The sequence below is a fragment of the Canis lupus genome, chromosome 35 (genome assembly GCF_048164855.1).
Source record: "Canis lupus baileyi chromosome 35, mCanLup2.hap1, whole genome shotgun sequence".
In the NCBI taxonomy this organism is placed as follows: Eukaryota; Metazoa; Chordata; class Mammalia; order Carnivora; family Canidae; genus Canis; species Canis lupus.
In genome coordinates this window covers 12,642,439-12,669,334 of record NC_132872.1, presented here as the reverse complement: position 1 = coordinate 12,669,334, position 26,896 = coordinate 12,642,439, and the positions used below count along the sequence as shown (strand labels likewise).

The following is a 26,896-nucleotide window of genomic DNA, read 5'->3' as shown; positions in this document are numbered from 1 at the left end:
TTCATCAAATATGTGCTGAAGTATCCACTGAATGAATATTCTGGGCCTTTAAAGGAATTCACCAACTTTCTTTTCTCACCCAAGTCAGATCTTGCTTTAGGCAGGTGGTTCTTACCCTGGGGCGGTTTTTGCCCCCCACATGAGACATCTGGCAGTGTCTAGAGACATTGTGGGTTGTCAAGACTGAAGAAGTTGCCACTGACATCTAGTAGGTAGAAGTCAGAGATGCTGCTATAAAACTTACTATGTATAGGACCATCCTACAAAACAAGGATTTATCTGACCCCCAAATGTCAACAGGGCCAAGGTTACAAAATGCTGCTGTAGGCCCTTTGTTTCTATTGGGTGAACTTGGGAGTACAATCTTCCATATATTTGAGAGGAGGTTGAGTGCTAGAGGAAGCAACCAAAAGTGCGTTCTTGCTTCATTCTCCTTCCTTCTTCCCAACAGAACTGCTCCAGCCTACGTAAGGCACACTGGGAGATAGTCATTTTGCCTTTAGCCCCCCACCGGGTCAATAGCAGTTGCTGGGGAAACCACCTGAAAAAGTCTGTCCCTATAACAGTAGTGAATAATTTTATAGTTTATTGGTAATTTTCCCTGAGTCTACCTAAGATTATATCTTAACTTCAGTAAAATTAGCTTGTTTACAGATTAGTCATGTATCTCTAAGAATAAGAAATGTCGCCCTCTCCTAATTCAACCAGTTTATCCATGTCCGGTCAGAAGCTATATGCATCAGTCTAGCTTTACTCATGATCAATTAGCTCAACTTCACAAATTCCAACAAAACCCAATAATGTGCCTGTAGAAAGACTGGGTTTATAGTATTTCCTCTGCTCCCTTCCTTGCCCTGCATATTAAAATATTACTATCTGATTCCAGTTTCAATGGGGAAACCTCCATGGTGCCAAAGGAGTGCATGTGCCGATTTCCCCACTATGATGGTTGCTCCAGTAATCTTGGTATTGTGGCATGTGTCCCAGTTACCATAGAGACTGCATACACTAACAGTGTAGCATTAAGATTGGTGGGGAAGACACATTTCACAGAAGCTTTTTTGGAGGGATAAAGATAAGACACAAGAAAGAAAGTGAGACTGCCAATAAAGAGGCACAGCAAAGAGAAGTCCCTGACAATCATAGATTCTAGAAATTCAGGACCACAGAGATAACAACTACTACTATAGAACCAACATACATTTTCCATTCAAAGGCTGCCTCTATTGGGAAAATTCCAAGTATGAGGTGAGAGAACACATACAAAATATTTTAAAATTAAAAGGTAAATAAATGAACCTACTAAAGTATAGAGGTGACAAAAGTGGTATGGCCAGAAAACTTATTTAAATAATTCAAGTCAAGAAAAAAATAAGTAATCTAAGCTCAATAAAATTGGAAGTTATATTTCTGTAGGATGGCTGACTTACAGAGAGGCTGGCCCTCAGGGAGTAACTTAAGTTCTGAGTGCCTCTGGTTCCTTTACTGCAAATGGAAAGAAAAAAAAAATAAAGATGACCTCCCTCTCATTTGTTTACAGAGATCTCCTTAAATATCCCAATGGTTTGTGTTATGACACATGAATATGACCCTTGCCAGTCAAAGAAAATATGACAAAAACTCTTAGAGACAGGGTAAATTAGGGGACATTGTTCATGATGTAAATAGGCTTATTCTATAGTTTCTTAAAATAATGAGAGCTTAGAGTTCACTAATGGTGGGATCTTATGTATGAGCTTTCTCTCTGCATTCAATTTTGAGGTGTTTTGTTACAGAGATCACGCAAATATCAATGTAAAGGGTTCAAGTGTTTAATTAGAGATGTTTTTAAATAAATAGAAGGCTGGGGATAGGATGTGGGCTGGTGTAGGGGATGTATGAGAATGCATATAAGAGGAAATTAGTCTAGGAAAATGTCAGATAAGTGATTAGAAGTTCCTTGATGTCCAGGTCACATCTAGCAATGTTTTATCACACATACTTCACACTGCTATGTCCACTGCCCACTGGATACCTATGATTCCCAGTTTTAATGATCATCAATATGTTAATGTCTCTCAAATCAGGAGCTTGAGCCATTAGTTCTGTCCTGACCTCTAGCTCTCTATATCAAAAGACCTACTGGACAATTCCAATCGGATATCTCAACATGGCCAAAGTTGAATCATCCTCTTCTTCAAACTTTCTCTTCTTATGTTCCTTATGTGAGCAAATAGCATTACCAATCACCCATCTGCCCAAGCCCCATACCTGAGAACCATCTGTTGCTTTTTCATCACCCCTCAAATAATCACCAGATTTGTAATTCTCATGTAATTTCTTTTAATAACTGAGGGAGGCTTTTGTGCATAGAGAGCGATATTTACAGTTAATTGGGTTTAAAACTATTATGTGTGTGTGTATACCTCTTTGTACATGTGTACTAGACTCTCTTGGTCTAGTAATTTCAGTATAAAATAAGAAGAAAAAAAACTTTCAGGAAGGATGAGGTCACTAGGTAGAAAATTTGGAACTTCAAACTATTTCAACTGTCAGTCAGGCAATTGGAAGAATGAGAGTTAGGGCCTGATCTGGGAATATCTTCTGGAATGATTCTAACAAGGTCACCAGTGGATACACTGAATGTCTTCACAGTAACTCTAACAATGAGGGATTCTCCGTCTATGTCCTACAAAGGGACTTTCGCAACTCACGTCTTCTAAGTTCAACTTGTTTCACACTTACGCACTTCTTTCACAATCACTTTCCACTTTATAGCCTGATAAAGATAGGCAGTATTTTGTTTTCCCCATCAACCAGGCTTCTTCATTCTAGTGACCTTTTACTTATGGATGTTTCTCACTTTTCTAGGTCTCCTGTTCCCATTGTACCACATTAACTCAGGCCTCTGTTATCTGTCACTTGTGATATTTTAACAGTCCACTGTACTATGTTCTCTTATATTACGGAGCCTTTGCACAACTCGCTACCTGTGTCTAGAATGCTCATATTCCCTGATAAACATTTACCAAATGAAAAAAAAAAACAAGTACTTTAGATGTTGCTGCTTTGGGTGCTGAACAGAAATAGTGGCTTATCTAATATTCTGGATAAACCTGAAAAAAGTGCACTTACTTTCAAAATTAATTTTGAAGAATCTAAAAATTTTGCCATGGAGAATCAAGGGGCCCATGCCACGATATTAAGTTTTGCATTTAATAAAAACACCTGCAAAGTCAGGGAAAGAAGCACTCATTCTTTTTTCATTCTTCCAGCAAATATTTACTGAACACCTTTATACACCAGGTACTGTTCTAGACACTGGGGATTTCTTAAAGTATAAAACAGACGAAAACCTCAAAAACCATACAACAAAACCCAGTAATCATTGGGCTTACATTCCATGGCAGGGGGAAGTAAATAAGCGAATAAAACATATATCTAAAGGGAGTAAATGCTGTGAAAAGAAATGAAGCAAAGTGGGGGGCAGGGAGTACATTTTTAAACATGGTGGTTATGAAGGACATTCTTAGAAATGAAAATTGAGCAAAGACCTGAGGGTGGTGAGTAAATAAGACTTATCTGGGAAAAGCATTACAGGCAAAGAAAGCTGGTGCAAAGGCCCTGAAGTGAAATCATATATGATAGGTATGGAAAGCAAAAAGGTCAAGGAAGCTTGAGAGGAGTGAATGAGAGATCAAGTGTTGAAGGACACAAGTTAATATGGTAAACAATGTGTATGGCGTTTTGGACTACCATAAAGGCTTTCGCTTTTCCTTTGAGTAGACAGGGGCCATTGGAGACTTCTGAGCAGAGGAGTGACATGGTCTGAGTTACATTACATACATTACAAAGAAGCACTCTGGCTACTGTTTTGTGAGTAGACTATAAGTGGCAAGGCCAGAAGCAGGGAAGATAATTAGGAGGCTATCAAATAATCCAGGCAAGAGATGGTGGTAGCTTGAATCAAGGTAGTAGTGGTGGTGAGGATAAGAAGTGGTAAGATTCTGAATGTGTTTTGGAGGTAGAACTGCAGAATTAATTGATAAATTGAATTTGTGCCAGAAATAAAAAGCTAGGAGAGAAATAAAAACTTTGACTTGGAGGATGGAGGATGGAGGTGCTATTTACTAAGATGGGGAAAACCATATTTGCTGAATACAATGAATAATTCCATTGGGGGGATATTGGGTACCCGATGTCCATTAGGCTCACAGTGGAGGTGTTGAGTAGACTGTTAGATATGTGACCCTAGAATTCAGGGTAAAGGCCTGGACCAGAGGTATGAACTTGAACTATAACCTGGGGTGTGACTCTGAAGGAAGTGAATGGAGATAAAGAAGAGAGGAGGTTCAAGGACTGAGCTCTAGGACCCTCGGTGTTTACATGTTGCAGAGATGAGAATATACTAGCAAAGGAGACTGAGAAAGAATGGCCTGTAAGATGGGGAAAAAGTCAAATGAGTGTGGGGGACTGAAAGCCTGCCAAGTGAAGAAAGTGTTTTAATGGTACAAGAAGAAGGAACCATGGAAAACAATGCTGGCAGATGGGAAAAAACAAAGACTGAATTAGTTCATGGATTTGGCAACATGGAAGTTGCTGGTGAATCTTAATGGTGGGTGCAGGTGCTAATTAGAGTCAAGAGAGAATTAGAGTAGAAGTGGAGAATGTCAGTAGTGATGATAAGCATTTCTCAAGAACCTTGGCTTATAGCGGGAATCAAAGATATGGGGTAGCAGCTGGCAGGGTGTGGGGGCTTAAAAAAGGGTCTTTTTTAGAATGAGAGAACTTACAACATGTTCGTATGCTATATAGGGAGTATTTGGAAGATAGGGGGAAATTGGTAAAATGAGAGAGAGGGGAGGTTTTTCGGGAGCACTGTTTATGAATATGTGAGCGGGGTGGGGACTGAAGGCACAGCGAGGGGTGTGCTGAGACAGGAGCGCACAGGGTTTGTCCATAGTTATAGGGGAGAAGGCAGTGTGTGGGCATGCATGCAGATGGGAGGGTAGGTGTGCTGGAGAGCCAGCGTTCATACAAGTTCTTTTTTGACTGTTTCTATTTTCTCCATGAAGTAGGAAGGAGGGTCATAAGTTGAGAGTGAGAATAGGGAAGGAATTGTTGGAAGTCTGAGAGAGGAAAAGAGATGAAATGCTCTTGTAGGATATGGAGAAGGACAATATTAGTGCAGGGCAGCACTAAGAACCTCTTGGAGTGATCGAGAGTTTACAGGGAGAGTCATCAGTTTACTTCTATGCTTTTCCCCAGCCACAGTCAGCTGGCATGCAGGCCTACAACAGGCATGGAGTTGCATACGATCACTATGATTAGGATTTGCCAGGAGAGGACAGTGAAGCAAGAGAAGGTCAAGGAAGTTAAGGCGTGTGCAAGAAAAAGATTACAGTCATTGTCCAAAGAATCTAAACTATACAAGGAAGTGAGAATACGAGGGGTTAAGGGTAGAGCTGATGAATGAAAGGTCCCTGTGTGTTCTGGAGTTGTTGCAGTAAGGGGAGCTGCGAAAATATTAGGTGGTGGTTGAAGAGTGGGATGCTTGAAATTGAGATCGTGGAAAAGTTGTCATTATCACTAATGAAAAGGTCAAAAATGTAACCACAGAAGTGAAAAGCTACAGTAGGGTGGAGGGCAGATGATGAGACAATCAAGGAATTGAAATGCAAGGTATTGGGAGGATTATGTATTTAAACACAGACACTGGCCTCACTTTACCATCCTACCTGTTTCTCCTTACGCTCCTGCTCAAACCATCCATCTCCACTCACCAGGGGTGTTTTATAGCTTCCCTCAAGCACTCTGTTGATTTCCATCCTGACAATTGCATCACATTTCTCCCTGTTTTTAATGTCAGTTCTCCACACACCGATTCAAGTCTCAGCTTGGGGCTCATCTCCTGGATGGCTTTTCCACAATTACTCTAAGGCCGGCTGATTTCTCTCTTCCAGAAAATTCTGCTATGCCTAATAACATCAGCTGCCTTATCTTTTCTAATTGTTGCAGGTGTGTCAGTTTTATCTTTTCACTTTGAACAGAGGTTTGTTTTTGGCTCAGGGTCCTGACTTATATCTATAGTACACTCCCTAATGACTAACATAATGTAGGACAGATAATGGATGTTCAAAAAAATACCATGGTTGCATTGGATAGTTTCACTGGCTTCTCTCTTCCTCAACTGACAAACTTGACTCCTGTCCCATCTTTTATTCTGCTTTTACCTAAATCTGACTATTCTTCCTGCTATATAGATATTGTGTTTGAGACCAGGCCCTCTGTCCACCACAGAGAATTCTACAGCCTTGCGCTGCAATTTCCATAACTAAATCATTGTCTTTGCCATTATTGTTCATGGAGTCTCTTGGCAATTTTAGTATATTCAGGACATAGCTGCCAAGATCATCTTTCTTCTTGGTTGATTTGATTCTTTTTTTTTTTTTTTTTAATCCTTGAAATTCTTTTTCATCAAATTTTATGTATCCCCTTGGGGTTTATTTTTCCTTGGCTCCATCCTTGGACTGGTTCTCCTCCACTTTTTTTTTTAGTATGTTGGGTCCCTGCTTTTCACTTGATTTGCCCTTTGTCTCATTTGAGGGATCAGCTTTCACACCTTCTTTCAAACCACCCTGTATATTTAGAATAGTTTCTCAAATAATATAAAATTTATAATATTTATGAATAAATGACACAATGCCAAGATATGCTGTCTCTTCTTTCAAATAACATCTGAAGATGCACCTGCACCACTGAGTTCTATATTTAAGATATTGAATAAGTATCATTCATCCATCTGTTTTCATTCTGTCTTGCATTTTTCAGGACCTGCTTAAGAGTTGTATTGTGAGGTCTTTGAGGCTAGAGCCTGTCTGGCATAGTTCACAAACTGGCCTTTGCTCTATATATTCATGCTTCTTTGACAAATAATAAATAATAATAATAGCCCACTGTGCATTTTTACATTCCACTCATAAGTCCCTGGAAAAAGGAAAACTAATAAACAGGGATTATAATAGAAACACTGAGACAAAACTAACCTCTTACCAGGTTTTGCTACAGTAACATAGACTTCTATAGACCGATATTCTAATAAATAATTACCTACTTAAGTCATTTGTAAATTGTTCCTTTGCCAACATTATGTATCATATCAAATGCCTATGTGGTTTATAGGACAGGGAAAAACAAGTAGAACATTACAGCTATGTGGGGGATCGGAGCAAAAGCAGCAAAATAAGAGGTTTACTCTGCTGGGTGCACAGTTTGTCAGAATTAGTCTCACAAGTAGAACTACTTGACAGAAAATGTGCCTGCTCTCCAGCTTCCCTCTCCCCTCCCCTCTTCCTTCAGCACTCCACAGCTTTTTTCAATAATGGAAGACTGACTTCCTTCCTTCTTTCCTTCCTTCCTTCCTTCTTTCTTTCCTTCCTTCCTCCTTTCCTCCCTCCCTCTTTCCTTCCCTCTCTCCTCTTTCCCTTCCCTTCCTTTCCCTCCCCTTCCCTCCCCTTCCTCCTCTGCTCTCTCTTGTCTTTCTCTCTCTCAATCTCTTCTTTCTTAAATTTTAGGTGGGAAGTATATAACTTCATGTGAAAAATCTGTTTTCCTGTGGATATAACAAATGTTCTGCTTGAAGCTGCTCTATGAAAATGGCAGTATGTCTAAGGAAAAAAAGAGAGGACTGTGCCTAATGGCTGGAGCGCCTCCCTATTTACCTGTGGATGAGCTCAGTCTTCAAGTGAAAACCAAAATGTGCCGATTGCCTTGTTACTGCAGTGGCCACTAGATGGCAGGTCCAAAAATCTGACTGGAGCCTCTCAAAAGGGCAAATCTTACATGGGAAATAGAATGTTTCTGGCATATAGTCTGGTATTGGTTTATCAAAGAGCCTCTTCTCTTTGCCAAACATTGGGTGGATAAGACAATATCCACATTACTTCACAGGGAAGCCTTTTAACAGCAAGGTCTGTCATCACAATACTCACAAACCCTCGTCATTAATCCTGAATGTGCCACGTGATTCCTTATTGGAGGAGGAGCACATTAGTGTTCACATTTTCCAACCCAGATACAGCTGGATCTTGAGCCTTCCATCAACAAACATTTTCAGATCTAGTGTTTATAAATGTTCCGCTGTATTTCATTATCTAATGGTCTTTGTAATACCTTGCCATAATCTCAAAGGTATAAAAAGTAAGTATCTAACTAACCTGCCTCTGTAGAGACACATGGAGAAGACCATCAAACAGGCTGGGTGGGCAAAACACATGTCTGTACTCTGTACCATACTTAATATCTATTTACCAGTAGATCCAATTGAGTGTTTTGTATCTCTGTGTATACCTATCTGCATCTATACCTGTATCTATAGCTTCTTTTTTCTTTAAAGATTTTATTTATTTATTTATTCAATAAAGAGAAAATGAGTGGTAGGGGGAGCGAGAGAGAATCTTAAGCAGACTCTATGCTGAGCATGGAGCCTGACTTGGGGATCTATCCCATAACCTCGACAATTGGACGTTTAACTGACTGAGCCACCCAGGAGCCCCTATATCTATGTTTTCTATAACAGAGACTTACAATATATTCATGTTGTTTTTTAAAAAAAAGAATGTTTATATATAAGAGACGTATTATTTAATAGAAAAATAATTAAGACTCATGATTGAAACTGACATGAATAAATTTAGGACAAATTCTTTGTTGTACTTTGTATCATTTCCATTTTTTTTGCACTGAAAGAGGGGGCTTCAAGAAGTGGATCTTATGAGACCATAAAAGAAGTCAGTCTGAGGCGAATTATTATGCAGATAGATTGAATCCCTCCCTCCATAGTTTTCTTTATCTTTTTTTTTTTTTTTGTTAGCAGATTGTCCTGATATAAATGATTTTACTACATGGACACTGAGCACTTTTCTTTATCTTTTAATTAAAGAACTGACCTTATGGTTTTTAAAAGTAAAGAATCACAAGTCTGAGATAATTTATCATTCTCATTTAAGAAAATATGTTCTAAAGTCAATTGTATTTTTGTACAAAAGCTGTGACATGCATTCTGATATACATTTAAGCATTGATGCCAATTAAAATTTTATAACAATGAAAGCAACACAAACTCAATTATAGCCATCTGACTAACTAACCACTAACCTCTGGTTTCCTCTTTCTTTTAAAATTTAGGTGAAAGACTAACATTAAGCATGCTGATTGCATCTACACTTGCTCTTATATTTGGACTGTTAAATACCTACACGAGACATGAGAAGAATAGGACATATACACTGGCCTTCAGAATTAAAAAAAAAAAAAAGATTTTTTTTCATAAGAAGTAAATATGGACTATCCTGATTATCATAGAAGAGATTTTACGTCAGCACTAGCTGACTTCCTTGAGCTTGGCAGTAGAATTTAAAATACGATGACAGAAAAAAAATTATGATGAGGCTCCATGGTTATTTCTACATAATTGTGGTGACTGGAATTTAACCCTTGTTCCTCTCCTACAAAAATGCTACAACTTGTACCTTCCTCATAGAAAGAGCTCTGGAAGGTCAGCTGAGGCCTGGGTTCTACCCTGGTTTCGACAATGCCTCCCAGGGTGAGGCCCGGATGGCATGAGCTCCCTGGGCTCTTCTTTCTTACCTCTGAAATGAGGTAGGGAATTAAGGGAATTAAGGAGAAAGCCTGTGATTCCTCTCTGTTTTAACGTTTACTATCCAGTGAGGTAAATTAGTATGCATTGGAGATTTTTTTCCCTCTGAAATAGATGAATTCTCTTAGATGAGAGAAGAGTGTCATCAGGGAGCTTATATTGAAAGCTAACATGTCCCTACCACCATTGAGGACCCTACCCATGGAGGTGAGGTTAGAACAGCTCCTTCCTTCAACCCTCCCTTTTCCCCTTCTGTATCACTCTTCTGTGGATTCCCCCCATTGCATGTTAAGTCTAAATCCCAACCTTGGGAACCTCCCTGAGCTCAGGCATGAAAAAAGCCCTTTGCTTTTCCACTTGGCATATAGCTCAACTCCATTTCCCAGCCCTCTCTGCAGATGGCTATAGCCTTGTGACCAAATTCTGGCCAGTGGGATGTCAGTAGACATGACATGAGCTGCTCCTGCCCTGGTCCCAAAACATTCCTTTGCCATGATTGCTCTTTCTCTTATGAGTGTTCTGACTGGAAGTCACACCCAAGGTGACCTTGGAAACTGAGTGAAGATGACAGAACTTCTGTCAACCTGGTTCCTTGGCCAGTCTCTACATGAGCAAAAGAGAAACTTCTATTAGGTTAAGCCACGAAGATTTGGAGGTTTATGTGTTATAAAAACCAATATCACCTTAACTAAGAACTCCCCTAAACCAGAGATTGGCTTTCTCTCCAAGATACTTTATTTGTTTCTTTGACCAAGAAACGAATTTTCACAATGTAATGAATTCCTCACTGGTGTGTAAGATCTTCAAGGACAGTACATGTTTTATTTACTTTCTCATCCTCCACAGAACTGTAGTTGAAAAAACGTTGAATACAACATAACTGGTTTGGAAATTATATAAGGTGGTTAAAAAAAAATTCTAGCTTTTTGTCTTGTCCTATTTAGGTAGCAGGTAGGGATGGTGGGTTTTTCTGGCATTGAAATGTTACTATGATATCCACAGCCTTTTAATGCATCTTGTGGACTACCTTCCTACGAACTGTGCTCCCAAAATAAAGTGCACATTAAATATTTTGAAAAGTTAAAACAACACCAAAGGGAGGGATAAGTGAAGAGATAAATTGAGAAATATGAGAACTAAGGGATTTAAAAAAAATGCCATAAGTTCTATGGGGCTTCTACTACCACTACCACTAATGAAATTATTTGCCTTAAACTATTACCTCAAATAAAGCACTGTATGTTTGGTACCTTACTCTCAGTGTCAGTATTAACCTCTTTTGAGCCAAATTCCTTAGACATTTTCTGTTTTATATTTAGTTGGTCTCACCACAGGCCCTCTCTGCAGCACCTCACCCTTGGTTTCCTCAATATTGGCCTCGTTTTCCCACTCTCTGTCACTGACAGTCCTCTCTCGTCTTTTCTTTGGCTCCACTTTCTTGTCCATTCGTTGAGTACTAGAATTTTTTTCTATTCTGCACTGAGTTTTCTCCTCACAACTTCTAGAATCACGTCATCTAGTCTTTTATGGCTTCACCTACTACTTCCTGACAAGTAACTCCCAAATTTCTGCCTCCAGTGCAGCACTTTCTCTGGAGCTCCAGACGTGTTGTCTATGGTCCCTGGATATTTTGAGAAAATCTAAACATCTTGCAGCCATCTTAAATACAAGTCCCAAATCAAAAGCATCACTTGCCTTTCTTGGCAAATCTCTTCTTTTTCCTCCCCTGCTATCTCTCTTGGCAGATGACATCAAGTTAGACACTTTAAACTTTCCTTATCCTTCTCTTCTGCCCCTTATCTAAATTAGCTACTTAAGTTCTAAATCCTAATAGTGACTTTATGGTTCTTTTGAGACTTTTAGCCTAGGTTTGAGGACTGGAGAGAGTTGAAGGCCAATTAAAAATTGGACTTCTTTTACCTCAATGTCAGAGACTTGCTACTATAAATTTCTTCACACAAACACATAGAAAATCCCAGAAGTATGGAAAGACAAAAAGAAGATTTTCAGACCCTTCCATTATACCTGAGGTATACTAGAAACCAGCAGAGAAGCACAAGAGTAAACATTATCACGTTCCATTTCTCAAAACTGGGACTGCTTTGAAATGAAACTGAATCAACGAAAGGAAGGATTTTTGCAGAAGTGACAGGAGCTTTTTGCTCATCACCATTCTTTCAGTGACCTTGGCAAAAAAAGAGTTTGAAGAATGTCCCTGAGGGCTAAACCTACACAACCTCTAGGCTCAAGATTTTCATTCATTCCTGGATCTAACTATAATAAAAGCTCGCAATTATTTTAAGTGTTAGGTTTTCCATTGACATTCAAATGAGATTTCCTTTCATCTAATCAGTTGCTTTGATTTCTTGGTCCTAAAATTCATTCTTCAATGTTTTCCACAATTCTTCAACATCAGTAATAACTTTCTATAGCAACTGCGGTCCTTTTTCTTTCCCTGGTGATGTATTTATCATCTATTACACAAACCTCCTCTTTGCTTCCTCCCTTTGCACCACCAGCTCTAACATCTTAAATTTTCATTTGACATACTGCTTACCTAAATTATTTCATGTGTGTTCCCATCCATGGAAATTCATTTTTGTGTGACATAAATCCCTACCCTATTCTATTTCACAGTAATAAAACTTTATACTGAATTGCCAAAGAGATAGGTAACCAAGCACGCAGTTTAAATTAAGTGCAAGATACACATGTTTGAATATTCTGCTCTCTGTCTAAGATGTGTAGAGACAGGTCCTGTTTGTGTCTGAGCATTCTGTCTTCTGACTCAAACTGTTGGAGTTAAATCATGTAAAAACAGTTTTTTTTTTTTTTTTACTTTGATTCAAAAGTAACTTCAGCTATGCAAAAAAAAAAAAAAAACACAGTAAAGAAATAATATGTGTATTAAAAAAAATCTCTTCTAAATAATGATTACAGTTGGTTTCAGTCTATGAAAGATGCTCCATGACTTGAGCACATGCCAGTGAAATTAAAACTCTTCCAGGGTTGGCACTATCATTGATTGTTGTCCTTCAGTGCCTTTAATGGTTTCTAGTCCTTGTCCATGTTAACCTTTGCTAGTTGTTGTAGCCATGGTAAATATCCTATTTATTGGATTTTATTAGCATTTCAAATTTTGACATTTGGAAAAGCACAATCCTCCTTCTTTTTCATCTTGTCATTTTTAATGTATAAGTGTCCAGCCTTTTTCCAATTTCAAGTTTCTCTTTCCTAGCTTCAAGAGATTATAATTTTGGAAAGTCAGAATTACTTTGTTAGTCTGTGGCCAGAACATTTCAATTCCATACAACAAAATTTCAGTCAGAGGCATGATTCATTAAGCATCAATGTTTACTTCTGGTGCAACTGTTTGGCATTTTTGGCAAAATAAGTTTTGGTCGAATCACCTACTGATTTATGTTGATTCTCCACCATTTGTGGTGATATGCTAGTTATGTTGCTAGACATTTGCAAAGCACTGTAAAGTGTTCAAAGTGCTGCTGCAAAGTTCTTATTTGACTCCCAGCATACATTGTGGCTAAGCAATCAGACAGCACACCCATTTTATAGATAAAGAAACACAGGAACAAAGAATATTATTCTGGAGCATGCACGGTAAGCAACCAAGGCCAGAACAAACTCCTATTCCTGTGTTCTTTCCTCTACATCATATGACCATTATTTACTTATTCTTGCTTTTCAAATATCCAACCATCATGCTCTCCTCTGCCCTGCACTAGTATCACTCCTGTCATATTTATTTGATCTCTTTCTAGACTGTATCCACCCTTCTGGTTCACACAGTCCTCACTTAGAGCTACTCGAGGACAATGTTGCATCCATGCCTGTACCTCGAAGGCTCTGGTGAGATCCTACTACGTGTTTGCTGAGTGGCTCTGAGCTATAAGTGTTCATCTTCTCTTGGTCCTAAACTGTTTTCGACCCACGCTTTTTAAGAAAATGCTGTAAACGTTCACACTATTTGAGAGGGAGGCATTTCATCCATGTCTTGAGGAGAAGAATGGAAAATCAGGGGAGTGAATAGCTTATTTGAGAGTATCCAGTGAGTTTGTGACAGAGACCTACAGAAAGGCAAAAACGAAGCCAGGGCTCTTCATGCTCAGGCTGTCTCTGTGCCACAGTCAAAGGCACTGGGACTCAGAAGACTGGGAAGGCTGTGTGAGCAGCATGGACAGTGTTGCCACATCCCTGGTACAGGCTACGATTATTTAAAAGAACTGTGGTAAACTGGACATTTTGTTCCTTTCTAATTTATCTGTGTTCCTGTAGCCATGTCTCCACTTCTAAACACTAATCACTTCTCTAGGTGAGCTTAAGTACCTAATTATTAAGAGCCCTCCAAATTTCTAGTGCCATCTTCAATACAGTTAGTGCCCTTTCTGTCCCATTTGCCCCCTGTGCTTGGTACGGAATCAGAACAGCAAATATCCCTAATGAGGAATCATGATACAGGATTAAATTTACAAATTAAGCAATTCCTTTAGTTTTTTTATGTCAATTCCTTTCATCTTGGAATCCCCACCCTCCATTTGCTTAAAATGCATCCTACTGTGAAACTGAAAAAAAACAAAAAACAATGCTGTTATGACAATTCAAAGAGAAATACTGAAACCTAGAAGAGACTCTTGTCACCTGTAAGCACTTGCATATAGCATCAGATAACCTAGGCTTCCAGGGAATGGTAGGACAATACATTAGCAGATTTAACATTAATCTCCAGAATCCCAGATTTATTTCCTGTCCAGGTTAAGTGCTCTTTTGATTATTATAGCAAAAAATAATACAAAAAATCGATTACAACCATTAATGGAGGCTTAAAATATTAACTTCCATAGCTTTAACCCAATATCTATAATTAAATGCAAAAAAGCTAAGTTAATGCAATGTTAAGGTTGAGCTTCTAATTGCACAAAAGTCATGAAATTTAAAATTAAGGTGTCTAGTGCCACTCTCTGTCAGTTCTACAACATTCCTCACATGATTTTTTACAATATATGTTTAACTTAAATGTGTCAGTGATGGAGTTCCTTGGAAAGAATATAAAACACAATAGATTAGAACTGAACTTGTAGATGTCTGCTTAGAGTTTTATGTAACCAACAACACTGGGAAAGTGCAATTATTTTAAAATTATGATGCCCCATTTGAGTGATTATCATATTCCTGTTTAGGAATTTACCCATTTCCCTTACAAATCCTTTAACTTTCACTTCTGATTACAAACTAGCTATTCCCTGGTGAAGGAAAGAGAATTTATATTTAAAAAACAAACAAAACAACCTGTGGGTTGTGATAGTATACATGTGCCAATTCTTTCAACACATGACAAAAGGTATTCATGTGGGACTATTATTTAAGAAGAATAAGTAACTCAGACTACTCAGGTTTATGGGTACATCTAATAGAATAAACAAAGGCTCTAGAGATGGGTAGATAGGGATTCAAATCCTTTAATGTTACTTACCAGCCAAGGTGACTTTGAGCAAGTTACAAGAGTAATCATACCCACTTTGTAGGGTGATTATGAAGATGAAATGAAGTAATATATGTGAGACAGGCTTTGCAAAGCTCTCTTGGAGTTTATAGCACCATAGCAACTATTACCATTAAAGAATGAATAACCATAATTTAACTATCATGTAGCTATCCATAGGTACTTTTGAAACACAAAACAATGATCATCGAAAATTCATTTTATTAAAAGGTTCATAGAATTCTTTTTCATAATAGTTTCCTAAGGTTAAGTATGTGTCTACGGCTTATTATTGAGTGTCCAGATATGTTCAGTACATAATGCATCGAGGTATGTCAGCTACTTCTGAAGGCAGGTGAGTGAAATGAATTCTTGAATACTGGACTGCCATGCCCAACATTTTCTTCAAATTTTATGAAACATTTGTGTTTAAATAGAGAATATGCCGGGGAAATTCTAGTCCAACATGCAATTTCGACAGAAAGTTATAAATCATAAATATAAGGGCTTAAAGCTAAAGTGCCACCTCAACCAAAACAATAATAAAAACTCCTAAGTGCATTCTGGCAGGAATAAATACAAGCAGCAAAGCCTGTTGTGGACGGTGCAGAGCCCAGGAAGGTAACCAAGTGAGTAAACAGCTAAGGCAGGATTATCCTCATTTGGGAGGAATCCATTCCAGACAGGAATTAAAGGGGAGGGGGTTCAGGAGGGAGAATGGAGGTTGGGGGGAAGGGCTTTTGCATCTGAAAGCAGCTAAGTTATCCTGTGGAATGAAAAGGAAATTTGTTTTTCCCTGTCAACAGTAATCTTGTTTGAGGTCTAGCAGACTGGTACACAAAAGATACATGTGTTCCACCTACTTGGTTTCTCTCCTTTGGCAGTGAGGTACACAGGCAGGGTTTCGGGCGAATCAGACCCACTCAGAATAACATAGCCAAATTCCCTTCCAAAGGTATAAATACTGATTCTTCAATAGCTTTATTCAACAGACAGATAACTTATTGCATAGTTCCTGGCACATTCACAGCCAGGATTTGCTCCTGGGAGTACTACAATGCAAAAAAAAAAAGGGGGGGGGGAGTGGTTTAAATGAAAGGCAGAGATAGCTATACTGAAACTGTGAATCACAACTTGATAACAATGATTGAAACCAAAAAATCTCACATACATACAGTACCCAGAAAAACATAAATAACCAATAATTTCCGAGTCCTATTGGCTTTTCCAATGTAAATAAATGGTGTAGATGAGATTTTTGAATGGAAGAATAGGGTGAAGAATTGGATCGGTGAGGTCAGCATCACGTATCATCTCTGACTACCTATGGTCCAAGTTGCCATTCTTCTTGGCACTTGATTTTCTAGACAACATGTAGTAAATTCACTATAAAACCTTTAGGTGATATAAATCCTATTAGAAAATGGGCTGTTTCCAGAATAACCCAAGGACTATGGCTATCTACACCCAAGACATATTTCCCAAGCTTTTTAACAACATCAGCATATATTTATAATAATACACTTTATACTTTTAAGACCAAGACTAAAGGTAAGGTTTCAATGGTCATAAAAACAGAAATGAAAGTAATAACTATTTTCCAAGAAAGAAAACAGTTCTCTGTTTATAATAGCTTAACTCAAAAGTCTTTTGAGGTCTTTTTCTTTAGAGATTTTCTTTTTTTTTTCTTTAGAGATTTTCATGCAAAATTTACCTTTAAGAGTAAGCATGACAAGTCTCAGAAAATAGATAAATATTGTTAATTTAAATACCTCCTTCTTATTCCAGGAAATCTTACAAAACTAAATGACAAATGAATTAGATGCAATTCATTCATTAATTCAGCAACTATTTATTGAGCACCTACTATGTCTGGCACCAGGTAAGGCAGTGAATAAGAGAGTCCAGGTTTCCGCTCTCACAGATAGTGTCATAAAATGGTTAACTCATGGCCAAAAAGGCCTTTCCATATACCCTCAGAAAGACATTCTTTGGGACCAAGATATAAAATTTAATTCTCATTCTTTTTTAACCCTAACATAAAATTATATTCCCTGAAGCAACCCATGCATGGCCATCAGATTTTATTAGGTGGGCTAAAATAATCAGAAGAAGACTTCCTTACATATCAGTTGACCCCACGGGACCTCTAGAGAGTCTGTTAAATTTTCTAATGAAGAATGTTTGAAATCTGTAATATTGATGGCTTCTCTCCTTTCCTGATTCATTGATAAATCTCAAACACTGGGCTGGCACAAACCAGAGCAAAATAGTACATTTTGCACAGTGTAAAGTGGTGGGTGTGGATGTTTTGGGAGCCAGTCAGTCTCTGGCAGCTGACTGAGTCACACTTGTGCTTTGTTGCCCACTTACATCTTCAGAGAGCAGCTTGGGTGGGGATGCTCGTCAGATGTGCTCATTTAAGGACAAACCCATCTGATATGATAACAACGTTTGGCAAGCTTCCTCTACCAAATTGTGAACCTGCCCCCTACTGCCTCTGAGAACTACTGCTTGTCTGGGAAACCTAAGACCTTTGATGTTCTTCACAGAGTAGAACACATTCAAGGCCTCCCAACTCAACACCCTGCCTAACAGTCCTGAGTGCTTTACCTGTTCCTCCAACATTTTTAAGCTCCTGGTCTGGACCAGGAGATTATGGATGTGCAGCAAGTCTTTCTACAACATACAACTATTTTTAATCATAACTGAAGAATCCAAATGTCTTAATGAGATCTAATGGTCACATATTTCATTAAGAAGCCAGCAGCAAACATTTGTTTGCTGCTGTAGAAGTTTTTTTTTATGCAGAGTTCTGTATCATACTTAAGAAAATGTTCTCTACTTCCGTAAGAGGCCTATAGTCTTGCTGAGAATGAGGAAATGACATAATGTATACAGGAAAAACGGCTTTCAGATTAACATAAAAATGAGTGCACAAAATATATAAAGTCTTTAGGGTAATCAATTGATAAAAAAATGTGGAAGGGAGTGGTGGATAGGATATGTTTACTGAAGTGAGAGAGAAGAGCATCATATAGTGGAAAGAGCATAAACAAAGGGAAGTGGGAAAGAGTGAATCCCCCCAACATGCTAAAGCAGGGTAATGAACAGAAGGGTCACTGCAGGTGCATGGAGATAGATAAGGGACTGACTCATGTCCCTCTGGAGGTCCAACTGGAGCCCTTGGTCATTCTATGTTAGAGGAAACAGAAGATGATGGGGACCTTGGAGTTTGGGAAGAAAAAGAGGACAAGGTGAATAACTCGTAAGAGAGGAACTGTAGAGCCAGATGAGGAATTTGGGTTTTAATTTATAGGTAGAGTGAAACAGTGTAGGTTCCTGCGTCAAGAAGTGAGATGAGGAAAATGATGGTGGGAACAATTATTTTAGGTGCTTAAAGGTTTTATGAAAACATCATGAAGGAAGGATGACCTATTTCTAAATTCAGAAAGGAGATAAGGGCCATCCTTTCCAAGGCCCACTGTGAAGTCTTGGCAATGAAAAGAAAGAGGCCAACTGAAGAGAGATTGTTGAAGGGGAAATTGACAGAATTTTGGGATTCACTGAATGGGAAGGGAGGGGCAAGAAAAGAGACTTTTGGAGTGATCCTAGTGCTAGGGCCTAAGGACAGTAACTGGGAAAGAAAATGGATGGCTGGAGTGGAAGATGCTTTGGGCAGTGACCGGATATTCACATGGTATGTGTGTAAACTACAGACACGCAGGTCAGAGTTAGGAGTAATGCCTCATTTTCCCTAATTTTATGTAACAACTTACAATTTTCATTAAATTACCCGATTCTTTACTAAATAAGTATTTATTAAGTGCCTACACTATATGTAAGGACTATATGTAAGGTTTACAAGATGATGATACTTAAGGTTTACAGTAAAGAGATTCAAAAGTCCCACCATTATGGAAAATGGTTTAAGCCTAATTGCAATGTTATTTAAAGGGTGCATTTTCATTTTTTATATTATTTTCTATTGTTTGTAATTCTTAAGCCAAAGACATAGTAGTGCTTTAATTGATGACAGATGTGCCATCTCAGGACAGTTTATAAGCAAGTAATTTTTCTTAGGGTACTTGGCTATCTTTTTTTTTCAAATATCTTTTATGCATTTACATGAAACGAGTGAATAAGGTGCCTTTACAGCAGGTTTAAATTTATATGCAGACCAGTCCTGATCAAAAACCATGTGGTTCCCTGGAAGGGATATATGTGTATGTGCATGGTCTATGCCTCACTCAGATTTTGGGCTTATTGCCATGGAATCAGAACTGCTGTCACTTACATTGTGGATTCCTGCTTGTTTGGGGGTGAGAGGAGAAAGGAAAATTCATGCTTATTTTGCACAGAGCACTGTGCAGGAATCTAATGGCTTTGCTTCTCTTTATCCTTTACTTGGTATGATGAAAACTTATGGGAAGTCTACCTACAGTACTGATCTCTTATATCAACTCACTTTTCTTACGCAGCTGATACCTAAGGAAGTAGAAAGTTCCAGGAGATCAGTTAATCTCAAAATAGAGTTCATCTACAAGTGCACCAAGAGGAAACCAAGTTTTAAAAAATGGCTAGATTAGTCCTTCAACAATAATATAAAGCAAAAAAAAAGCACAGAAAATGTTTGCAGGAATCACACTTCATAATTATTAAGATCTGAAACTTACTTTGAAGAAAATCAGTCATGGACAAGAGAATCACTTCTTCACAGAGGTTAAAGGGAAGAGTACCCAAAGAAATAAATGAACATATGAAAACCTCTTAATATACCAAGGCACTACTATATTTATTTCTGACCTTTGGCTACTGAGAAAATATGACGAATGATGATTCTATAATATTCTATATAATGGCAGAGGTTCCTCTTATTCAAGGAAACAAAAAAGAAATTTCACTAAATATCTATCCAACCAAAGAGAATTTTGCATTGATTTTAGATAGTCTAGTTCCCCAGTGCTTATAACGAAGGTACAAATAATACCTTTTCTTAAGCATGCCACCTGTGTGTTAGCGTGTTAAATATTTTCTTTAAGAGGGAGTCACTGCTAATTTTGTAGGGTATGATCTCATCGAGTGGGACAATTATATACAAAAATTCTTCTATCAGTCCTATATTTCTACCTACTTTACTAGAGTATTACCGAAATAATGGCAAAATCCTGTTAAATATTCAACGTGTATCTTCACTGCTAAATTTTTCCACCATGGTACTATTACTAGTACCACCATGGCTCCTCATATCTTAAATCCATGCAGTATAATCCATTCTCTTCTACAGCATCGTTTCCTTTTTGTAAACAGAAATTTGGCTTTCACACAGCAATTTCCACCAAACTATAAAAGTGCTAATGATGCCCGATTTAGGACATAAACAATTTACTGCTGTCCTCCTTTGAGCCTTCTCTTTTTTCATTTCTCTAATCATCATACTAAGAATATTCTTTCCTAGAAAGCTGTGGGCAGGGTTGATTCCATAACGAGTTACAAGTTGATTATTTTTAATTTTTATTTTTTTCATTGATGCTTATATTAGACTTTGGTGAACCTGTAAGTTAAGCAATGACTTCTAACTTGACATTTTTCTTGTTTGAGTGATGGATCCTAACTATTCCATTTCTATTATTTTTGCTTTAATCACCGTGCTTCCACCATTTTCCCAACATAGAATGTTCTTTCTACTTCTATATATCTTCTTAATTATTTTTCCCTCACTTATCACATTCAATCTTATTTTTCTTACACAATTAAAATATTTCCTGAGTACATTTTGGTTCAGTGGTTAGTTGTATTTACATCATTATTCCATAGTTTGGTTGATGACTTGCAAAGAGCATATACATTTATCAAACTGATTCACACTCACTGCAAATGGATTGAAATCCAAATTGCAAGTCGATTTGTTTAAAGCTTTGTGTAAGCATCATACCAGACAAGTCTGACATTCTTCAATTTTATTTCCTCTTCATTTATGGAGGAAATCTTGAAGACAAATATGTTGTTTTAGCTTTCTAGTTTTTTGTTTTGTTTTGTTTTTTCGTTGTCTTTAAAGGCTTTCATTCATTCTTTAGGAAGAAAATGATAATTTTTAAATTTTTTTTGGTCCCATTCTTAATCTCTTAATTCCCTTCCAGTTCATATATTTGTTCTCCTTTTTAAAAGACATAATTTATGAGTTATCTTTTGAACATATGAAGTCTTAAGATGATTTTTTAAAAGAGGATCTGGAGTAAAAGATGCCTGAGCATCTGAAACAAAGAGAGCTTGTAGACTCACAAGGATTAAAAATTATTTTTATTGTCTAATTTTGAGTTTAAAGACATTCTTATTTATCAGTCTATCTTATTAGTAATATGGGAAATTCTCAAGAAAAATTTCTGCTTCTAATGAAAGAGATTCAATTTGTTATAATATTTATAATACAATTTTTAAATATAATAATATTTATTGAGAATCTCCTCTAAGACTTTATATAAAGTAGTTATTTCACCTGAAGAATCATACCTTGCAGAGGGAGTAGAGAAATTACAGAAAATGATGCAAATTAAGTACTAAGTTTCATAAAAGAAGCACCAAAATGTTGTTAAGGGGTCTTTGTAGGAAGAATGACTTTTGCTACAGAGAGAGCTGAAGAGACGTAGGCCAAAAACTTCATAAAGGTAGTGGCGTTTGAGATGGGTCTGAAGGATAGATAACATTTGACACAGAGGAATGAAGATGGGGTGTATACCAACAATCAAGTAAAGAGTGTGAGACCAAAAGTGGGCTATTCAGAAAAAGAAAATGCTCTTCTATGGAAACCATAGATAATATTTTGGATTTTATTCTTAAAGACTATTCTAAGCAAAGCTGCCATTTATCTCATGGTTTTCAGTGGACAATGTTCTTCCAGCCCCTAAGGTATGCTACTTTTGAAGTCAGAAAGGTTGTAAATAGATGTAACAATGTGACTAGACAAGCCTTCGTTTGCCCAGATGTTTTTGTAAACTTTTCAATATGGTCTTCAAGAACTACAGTTCACAGAACTTTTATTATTTTAGAACACTTTTCATTCTATAAAAAAATGGAAACTCATATGCAGCTAAAAACATGGACATTCTAGATACCTGGGTATCTATTTACTATTATAGCTTAACCATATCTCCTTATTATTTTGTCTCTAGCTAAAGTTCTCTGGGACTAGACATCAAGGATTATCAAATCTCATCCAAAAAGATCATGAAGTTTAAGGACAGTGGTGCCTTTTTGAAGTTTTACTTGACTCCTTCTGTTTTTTAATTTCTTTTAGTTATTCACTAATGAACTCTACACTACAACCATTGAAATAATAGAAAAGTTACAGAGACTCAAGTAAATAGTCCTATGGCCAGTTTCCAAATAGCCCGAAATTAATGGAGGAAATGGTTAAAGTCAAAAGAGTTTTTTCTCTGACATGGATTTCTAAACAATATAATTATGGTTCACTCCATGGTTATGAGCTTTAGGAGCTCCCACAAAAAAGTCTTTGCTGCAGATGTGGCCACTGGCTGCACTACCAGACCATTTGATCCATGTTTGTAGTTGTTTCAAAACACACACACACACACACACACACACACACACACACACACATTTACATACAATCTCCTTGGGTTTGGTAGAGTAAGACAAAGCTAGGCACAAAGGCCAAGTATTTCAATATGGTCTTTCTCTATTTGCCCTCAAGACAGAAGCTTAGGAGTTTAATACATGTGAAGATGGTGCTATTGCTTTGTATTAGCTTTTTGCCCTCAGAATGATTGTTTTCAATAACACTGTTTAATATAAACAGAAAATTAGTCCAAGTTGGACAACTGTTATTGGGTCACCTCAAGATGTGTTCTCAAGATAGCTTCAAAAATTTACCTTCTTTGTTCCAAATTATTTCATGGGACAGTTATATGGTATCTTGTCAATAAAACAACTGGGAGCAATGCCTCATGTTCAGTTGGGCATTTAGACTCAAGAAGCAATCCAGTGAAGACTTTACCATAGGACTGCCAAAACAACTGGCTCTTAGTGACACGTAAAAGACTTTAAGAGCTCTACTGTATTGTATTCTATATAGATGTATGATGTGGTGTGCAAAGTATTAACACTTTATGAGCACAGTAGCTCAACTTTGATCAATTTCTGGCAGGTACATTAAGTTATTTTGTAGGAAAAATATAACAGATTAAAGCATAATTTAGCTTTACTTTTTCCAAACATGTAATCTCTTCTTACCATCCTTCTTAAAGTGTTTCTTTGATATTTGGCAGATCAGTGAAAACAGAATTTTGTGTTTGATTATGTGTACATTTACTACAAATATACCAGGCTTCCTTTTTTCTTATGCTATTAGAAATGGATTCTAGCTTTCCTAACCCAACCTTACTGTGAGGCTGGTCAAATTTATTTAAATACCATAAATTCACAGTATAACTTGTTTGGTACATTCCTTCTTCCTATAGTTTGAAAATGTGCTGTTCAGCACTGAAATGACTCAAATATAAAAAGATTTTATTTCAAGAGAAGCACAGAGTCCATCATCAATTAACTTTGCCCTAATGGAATTAATACAGTGTACAAGTTCAGGAATGGGTAGATGAGAAGAGGAAGGGAGAATGAAACTTATTCACTCCCTTGCTAGGTTCTGCAAAATAGCTTCCTTATTCCCATAATGTGACATTTCTCTTCCTTATTTCTAGCACAAAGTCACTAGCCTTAAAAATCTTCTACATAGAGGTTTGTGTCTTCCCGTCTTTATAAAAACATAAAGATGAGCTTGCTAGAAAAAGATGTTTTCTGCTAAACTGTAGTATCAGATTGAACAGTTACCAAGCACAATTTTGAGGAGGTAGTCATAACTTCATACTACCTTTCTATCCCAGTCTGCTTCACAGATTTGAGGATGGGGGTCACAGCTAGCTTATCCCTTTGGGTTAGAAAGCCTTTCCAGATGAGGTCATCATTTTCATTACTCTGTTTCTTTCTCTCTCACTAGAGTGTCTTTCTAGAGGCAACCGAGGACCTCTTTAGTGAAATATTGAAGGCAGGGGATGCCTGGAATGATTAAAAGAAACAAAGCTTTCCCATAGCACTTGTCCTTTTCTCTGTAAGGAGATGAGGTAATATATAATCTCCTTCCTATATTACTACCACAAGGGCAATTTGTGGGAGGAAGAGATGGATTTCTGGGAGTGAAATCCTACGGCATAGCCAGGGCTATTTTCAGAAGGGCTTATCTTCAATACCCTCATTTCAGAATTGGTCTCTCTGCTCAGAGCAGTACCTGGAGCAGCACTGAGAAACCCCTATCCTCAAGGTAAGAATGAGAGTCGATTCCTTGCTGTTGAAATATCTGATGAAGAAAAAGGAAGATAAAAAAAAAAAACAACACAAGAGATTCTGCTAATAAAAGGTGATGCATAAGAATAAATGTCAAATCTTTCTGCTATTTCTCACGTGGTTTGTGTGTGACACCTCTATTTGATCTTTTGCTCTGCAGTTCCCACCGCCTGACCACCTACACATGTAATCTGGACAGACAGCTAGATTGCTTATATATAAATTAAATAGCCTCAAGTGCCAGCAGACCTCTGCATCTTTTTAATACCCCAATAACTGCTTCAAGTAGGAACAGTTACAGAGAACCTTACTGTAGGACATGGAATTCGCACTTGCCAAAGAAATCACTGCACGTGTAAATTAGAAACTAATCATCACTTCCTCTCTGGATACAGTGGCAGCTTTGCCTCAGAGTTTATGTTGAAATATACATTTTTATGAAATATTTCTCACTGTAGTCAGCATCAATTTAGGAGTATCAAACACTGAATCCCAGTTCTAGCACACCAGAAAACCAGAGAGGGAACAACTGAAAAAGGGAATTGACAAAGGCCTGGACTTTTCTTACACTTTAAGGAGCTAATTGTATTTGTAAATGCCTAGTTAAAAGCCTGACAATTGTCAGTGACAACTGTCACTGCCAGGCTATTCCTGGGTTTCTTCATCATATATTTTTCCCCAAAGTCTCTCGTAGAACTGAAGGGCTTCCAGAGATGAAAATGAACTTGACAATCATGTTGCAACTCAAACAGATACTGATTCTTTTCGTCACTTTTTAATTCATTGCAGATGGTGTAAATGGGATGTTTACTGGCTGGCAGGTAATGAGTCTTGTTGTAGATAATAGTGATGGACGGAATCTCATGCCTGTTGACAGCCTAGCATCTCAGCAGCTGTATATGGCTATCACCCATTGCTTGGCAGCACATACAATATCGTGACAGGATGCAAAGTCAAGTCCATTTCCCCCAATAGAAAAGATGATTGGTACACCTGAATCTCACTGGGTCACATACGAGTTGCTCTGATTTCATCCTCACTGTCCACATGAGTAGACAGTCTAAGATGTGATCTAATGTCTACTGCTCTAAAAGGAAAATGTAATCTGTTTAAACATCCAAACACTCCTCTTCCCAGGTACTGCCATTCATCACAACTGTCAGTGCTTCTGTGGAAGAGTAATGACCCTCAGGCATGGGATAATGCTCCATAGGGGCCTTATGAATGCCACTGCCAAGCGCAGAAATTGATCGGTTTTCAGTGGGGCTGGTATGTGCATCATGAAAGACCTGCACTTACTCACTAAATTACAAGTGGCTGTTTACCCCTTATACAATAAAGCCTGGGTTAGGGAGCCACAGACCCTGCTGATTTTAATTGTCCCAAACATGTGAGCACTAGATTTGGACCCGTCAGTGAGATAGATTTAAACAGCTTGAAACTGAAGTTAGATCAGAGTCATTCAAAAATATGTTGGAAGATAACACAGGTATTGTTGCCTTCCACTCCTCTGCTTTTCCTTTTTTTATCCTCTCTCAATGGAAGGTAACAACACCCCACCATCCAATATAAACACAATTTAAAAAAAAAAAAAAACAGAATAAGCATGCCAGTGAGAAGTTAACTGTTTCCTACCTGTGGGTTTCCCTCTACTTCTGGATTTGTTCACACATTGCTTCTACAAAGTAGGATAAAGATGAACAGTTACGTAATATGAACTCATTATTTTCAAAGTATCTCCCACAAGTCTTGTTTCCTCACTAACCTATGTGGGCCTTTTTCTTTCAATCCTCCCTACCCTCTCAATCTCAACTGCATTTACTATCAAATCTTGTTGCAAGATAGGCTATCTTGCATTCTATAGACTATTCGTACCTTGGTAAATGCTCTATCACTATGAAAGCTTCATCCAAAATATCTCTCTTCCTCAGCTCTCATTCTTTTGAAACCTAGATATTCTCTTGTGATCTCGCTTGATCCTATCTCCCTCATTCTAGTAGTAGTACTACCTCTTCAGGGCTTTTAGATTCTAGAAAGGGCACCATATTTTTCATATTTCTGTGATGTGATTTCCTAATACATTTTTGACTTCTAATTTCTGTTCTATCTTTTTTTGTTGACAACCTTAATAGTATTAAACACTTAATCAGTACAGTTTAATTTTTAGTAAATAAGTTTTGAAAGTCCTGCTATTTTATTAGATCCTATTTATTAGTCCTGCTATTTTATAGATTTTTATGCTTTTCCTTTTTTAGGGTGCAAAACAGAGACAGCGAAAACCGAAGAGAAAATAAATGGTACCCTTCAGGATGTAGCATCTATATTAACTCACAAAACATTGGTTGGTCTTGCCTGGGGAATTTTTTTCCAATCTGTATGAGTGGAATGGCTCAAGATAAATAAATGAA

General features: G+C 37.6%; 1 protein-coding gene and 1 long non-coding RNA gene across 10 annotated transcripts in view; one reads left to right on the top strand and one right to left on the bottom strand.

Annotated features, from left to right (window-relative positions):
* Window positions 1-26,896, bottom strand: part of ZBTB20 (zinc finger and BTB domain containing 20) — a 433,101-nt gene that overhangs the window by 205,948 nt on the left and 200,257 nt on the right. The window lies entirely within an intron of this gene.
* On the top strand, window positions 1,067-26,896 carry LOC140625170 (uncharacterized). Its single transcript, XR_012024548.1, has 3 exons — window positions 1,067-1,248; window positions 24,406-24,465; window positions 26,744-26,896. It is a non-coding gene; the product is annotated as an uncharacterized lncRNA (long non-coding RNA).